Source organism: Triticum urartu, chromosome 1, assembly GCF_003073215.2.
Source record: "Triticum urartu cultivar G1812 chromosome 1, Tu2.1, whole genome shotgun sequence".
Lineage (NCBI taxonomy): Eukaryota > Viridiplantae > Streptophyta > Magnoliopsida > Poales > Poaceae > Triticum > Triticum urartu.
This window is the reverse complement of record NC_053022.1, coordinates 100,066,484-100,072,318: the sequence shown is the minus strand read 5'-3', so window position 1 is coordinate 100,072,318 and position 5,835 is coordinate 100,066,484.

Here is a 5,835-nt window from a genome sequence, read left to right as displayed (position 1 = left end):
GAAGGAGTTTTCTCGAAAGAAGTGAGTGGGAGGAAAGTAGAACTTGACAAGGTAACTGTACCTAACCCCTTATTGGAAAGTAGTACATCACAGAAATCTGTTTCTGTGACACCTACACCAATTAGTGAGGAAGCTAATGATAATGATCATGAAACTTCAGAACAAGATACTACTGAACCTCGTAGATCAACCAGAGTAAGATCCGCGCCAGAGTGGTACGGTAATCCTGTTCTGGAAGTCATGCTACTAGATCATGATGAACCTACGAACTATGAAGAAGCGATGGTGAGCCCAGATTCCGCAAAATGGCTTGAAGCCATGAAATCTGAGATGGGATCCATGTATGAGAACAAAGTATGGACTTTGGTTGACTTCCCGATGATCGGCCAAGCAATGAGAATAAATGGATCTTCAAGAAGAAGACTGACGCTGACAGTAATATTACTGTCTACAAAGCTCGACTTGTCGCAAAAGGTTTCGGCAAGTTCAAGGGATTGACTACGATGAGACCTCTCACCGTAGCGATGCTTAAGTCTGTCCGAAATCATGTTAGCAATTGGCCGCATTTTATGATTATGAAATTTGGCAGATGGATGTCAAAACTGCATTCCTGAATGGATTTCTGGGAAGGAGTTATATGATGCAAACCAGAAGGTTTTGTCGAATCCCAAAGGGGAGCTAACAAAGTGTGCAAGCTCCAGCGATCCTTTATGGACTGGTGCAAGCCTCTCGGAGTTGGAATAAACGCTTTGATAGTGTGATCAAAGCATTTGGTTTTATACAGACTTTTGGAGAAGCCTGTATTTACAAGAAAGTGAGTGGGAGCTCTGTAGCATTTCTGATATTATATGTAGATGACATATTACTAATTGGAAATGATATAGAATTTCTAGATAGCATAAAGGGATACTTGAATAAGAGTTTTTCAATGAAAGACCTCGGTTTTCAATGAAGCTGCTTACATATTAGGCATTAATAGATCAAGAACGCTTATTGGACTTTCACAAAGCACATAACTTGACAAAATTTTGAAGAAGTTCAAAATGGATCAAGCAAAGAAAGGGTTCTTGCGTGTGTTACAAGGTGTGAAGTTGAGTAAGACCTCAATGCCCGACCACTGCAGAAGATAGAAAATGAAAGATGTTCCCTATGCTTCAGCCATAGGCTCTATCATGTATGCAATGCTGTGTACCAGACCTGATGTGTGCCTTGCTATAAGTCTAGCAGGGAGGTACCAAAGTAATCCAGGAGTGGATCACTGGACAGCGGTCAAGAACATCCTGAAATACCTGAAAAGGACTAAGGATATGTTCATATATGGAGGTGACAAAGAGCTCATCGTAAAAGGTTACGTTGATGCAAGCTTTGACACTGATCCGGACGATTCTAAATCGCAAACCGGATACGTGTTTACATTAAATGGTGGAGCTGTCAGTTGGTGCAGTTCTAAACAAAGTGTCGTGGCGGATCTACATGTGAAGCGGAATACATAGCTGCTTCGGAAGCAGCAAATGAAGGAGTCTGGATGAAGGAGTTCATATCCAATCTAGGTGTCATACCTAGTGCATCGGGTCCAATGAAAATCTTTTGTGACAATACTGGTGCAATTGCCTTGGCAAAAGGAATCCAGATTTCACAAGAGAACCAAGCTGTAACACCCCGGATGTAACTTTCCCAATTTGTACTCCGACTCTTGCCGTTTCCGGCGTTAAGTTATATTTATTTCCTCGGGTTCGGGTCTTTGTCTCCGTGTGTTGTTATCATTGTCATGCATCTCATATCATGTCATCATGTGCATTGCATTTGCATACGTGTTCGTCTCATGCATTCGAGCATTTTCCCGTTGTCCGTTTTGCGTTCCGGCGCTTCGTTCTCCTCCGGTGGTCATTTCTAGCTTTCTTTCGTGTGTAGGGATTTAATATTTCCGGATTGGACCGAGACTTGCCAAGCGGCCTTGGTTTACTACCGGTAGACCGCCTATCAAGTTTCGTACCGTTTGGACTTCGTTTGATACTCCAACGGTTAACCGAGGGATCGAAAAGGCCTCGTGTGTGTTGCAGCCCAACACCCCTCCAATTTGGCCCAAAACCCACCAAACTCTGCTCCATGTCCTAGAGCGTTCGATCACGATCGTGTGGCCGAAAACCGCACCTCATTTGGACTCTCCTAGCTCCCCCTATGCCTATATATACACCCCCTCCAAAAATTTGCGGATCCCCCTTCCTCAAACCCTAAAAAAATCCTCTCTCCGCCGCACCGGACGTGTCCGGACGAGCCGGACATTCCGGATTCCGCCGCCGCCAGTCCCGCATCGCCACGTGGCTCCCCGCCCCACATCACCGCCGAAGCCCGCCGGGCCCGAGGCCGGCCCTCCCCGCGAGCCGCTCGGGCCAGAGGCGCCCCGCCCGCGCGCCTTCATCCTCCTCCTCCGCGGTACCCGAGCCGCCGCCTTCCTCCACCTCGATGCTGGCCAGTCGCCGGACCGCGCCGCCCGTCGACTCCGGTGGCCGCGCCGCCGCACGCCATCGCCGCCCCGCCGCGCCACCTCGCCGGCGTCCGCCTCCGCCTCGGCCGCGCCGCCCGGCCTCTCTCCGGCCACCTCCCGACGAACTCCGGCCACCACCGTCATCTCCGGCGACCTCCGTGAACAGTGAATCCGTCCGTCCTCGTAATCCGTGCCAGATCTGGATCTGGATCCCGGAGGGTTGACTTTTTTCCCTCCGAACCCTAATTTTTTTGCATTCTTGCACCTGCTATATCTCCGCATCCGTAGCTCCGATTCATGCATATAGCATATCAAAATGTTCGTCTCGATGAGTACATCATTTCATTCCATTGCATCATTTTCATTTGAGTTCATCTTGATGCCCGAAATGCTGTTAGAAGGAGGCTTCGTGAGTTAATTGTCAGATCTGCTAGTTCATCTTAGACTTTTGTCATTCTGCCAATGAAATTAGTCTTGAGGATTTGGCTGACCCCAGATCCGATTATGGTCGATGCAGCGATTCACAGTCTATGGTAATCTTGATGTATAGATCAGAGTGCATTTTTCGATCCTATCTTCCAGGCACGAGCCAACATTGCATACCTGCGTGACCGTTGAGCTCAGCTGGGGTGGGCGACCCTAGTCTCAGCACAAGCGAGAGCGTGAGGGCAACGCATCCTCGCGCTAAAGGCACTCTTGTGTCTTCATCGCTAGGGCACCGACTTCGGCCCCTACTCTAGTAATATTCACTATAGCCGCGTATTAGTCAATTGCATCTGGGTTCAAGTGGAGTTGCACCGGCATACAAGACTGGGCTGCAGTTGCATGCGACTCATAATTACCAAGCCCTTAATGAAAATCCATAAATCTTCCCCTCTTGGTAGGCATAGGCCGCCCTTACCTCTAGGTTGCGTACGTTTCGTGTTCCTTTTCTTGTAGCACATCCATGTTTTAATGTGTAGACTATTGGGAGTTAATCACTGGTATGTGTCTTGACTTAATAACCATTCTCTGAGGTATGGTCTCTTGGATTTTGCGAGATAGTTGATGCAAACACTCTTAGAGACATTTGATCCAGACTCGAGCACATAGCAACTGTTAGCAGGGATGGAATCTGGGAGAAGATCTACAGTCTGGCGCAACTTGGTTGCGATTTTGCCGATGCATGTAGTGGATCCCGCGAGCAGGGTTCATGATTGCTTTGCCCTCATATACCATGTCCCAGGCTTGACTATTTTTGTGCGCTTTCGTGAATAAGAGAGACCTGTCTCAATGACTTATCTTGCCGAGTTACAGAAGGATGGTGCGCATGAATGATTGATGCTAAAGGAACTGGTGGAACACGGTTGAAGTTGTAGACAATCGAGAGCTTGTCGGTGTGAACGAGGGCGATGATGTCAAAATCGAACTTTCTCGGTACACGGGTGAGTATAGACATGGTGTTCGACATTCAATCTTGAGAAATGTTGCTAGACTAAGCGCCGCAAGAAGAACCAGATTATGCTTTGTGAGTATATCCTCCGCGAGAGATTTTGATGTAATAATCTGCAATGGTGAAACAAGTGTCCTGTGTGGTGCTTATGAGAGTAAGTATAACGATATGTTATATTTGTGATCTCTCTTTTTCATCAAGTCAAACCATGAGATACTTATTTGTTAATTCGTTGATCTTAGATATTGTAGGTATATAACTTCACTATTGAGCTATGTCTTGCTTGGTTACGATGTTGTCAATGTATCTTCGTAGCGATTGTTTGCTGTGAGTTTCCATTCCGAAGAGAAGGCATATCATGGCTAAAACAAAACAATTCTGAAATTCCAACAAGTGTTATATTCACTAAGTCTGAGATCTGTTTAACCATTTGCGTTTTTGCCATGGTGCTCTTTGAGTTGTACACAACTGTATACTTTGTGTATTCGCCTGCGGCGACAGTCGAATTGCGAAAAGTACGCTCAGCTGAGTACGACCCGTATTGCTCAGATCGCTATTGAAATATGAAAGCACTGTTTGATGGGTGCCAGACCACAGCTCAGGGACTTCCAATACTCGATTTGTGCTACGATGTGTCGGCCGGTGCTGCAAGGCTCCTGTTCGATATCCATCTGCTAGATCTTAATGCTGCACATACTATGATGATAATCTGCCTCGAGACTCGACAGCCTGTCAGCACCTTTAAATTTAGAAAGTTCGAACTCGCCACTCTCCTAACCGTGAGAGTCTGCTGAGAGAGTGGACGTATCGAATTTTTCTTTAGAGCAAGGTTACAGTCCTGTGATATTATTTAAAAATGAGCAATTCTAGTTCATATCTTCACTTTGCTACAGAGGGGAGTCACTTCGGTATACTGCGTCACCAAAGAGAGAGAGGAGTCTAGGTATTGCTATGTATATCTAGTGAGCTCAATTCTCCTGTCTATATTCTTTCTGGAGCATTTTCTGTTCATCGCTGACAACTCGTATGATCGCGGCAAACTAGCGGGCAACGGGGCCAGTACTCCATCTCACATGCCGCATATCGTGTGCGGACTAATGAAGTTAGAGTGGCCACACACTTGAGCGGATTATGTATCCACACTTCGTTCCTCGGTCGTGAGGTCGCAGGGGTAGGTTGAGCACGCCCAATGGGAGCCAGATGTAGAAATTCTACATCTAACTGATGGTAGCCCAGGGCTGAGATGTCATACATGTTGAGTGAAGTGACGACAGCGGCAATATTTCACTGGTCCACACTCTGCTACAGAATCCCCCTTTTGCCGCCAAGCATTGACGCATATACCGCTCGCTCTGTTAGAGAAAGTAACCAACTCTCCTAGACGAATTCGCATTACGGATCTTAGTCTCTCCTGACTGCGGCAGGAACCGTATGCACTTTCTGCTGTATTGCTTCATTCTCCAAATAGATAGCACCTCACAACGTACTGCTTCTCTTGGCTACGGCAGATGACCTACCTCACTTAGGCATGATGTGCAAGAGCTTGACATACCATTGTCGCCTATTTTTCTTTCCTACTAAACACGTCTGAGTGTGATGTGCTATTTGCTATTATTGCAGTGGCCCCAAAGTGCGTAGTACCCACTAGCTATTGGTCTTCCTAGGCTGGACCAACCGTTCTTGCGTCGGCTACCGCCAGCTTAGCACTGTGGGTAATCCGATTTTCGAATGCCGTTCCTCTCTATGGAGAACACATATTTGACACGCACACAGTATGTTCCTAGATACTTTACTTTGTCTATTATTGTATGGGTGAGGGATCGGATTGATGAGGGTCTTATGTTTGAAAATCATGAAAAGTGTGCTATCCAATTAATTTAAATTATTTCTCTTCACACCACTCAAGGCGAGAGGAGTG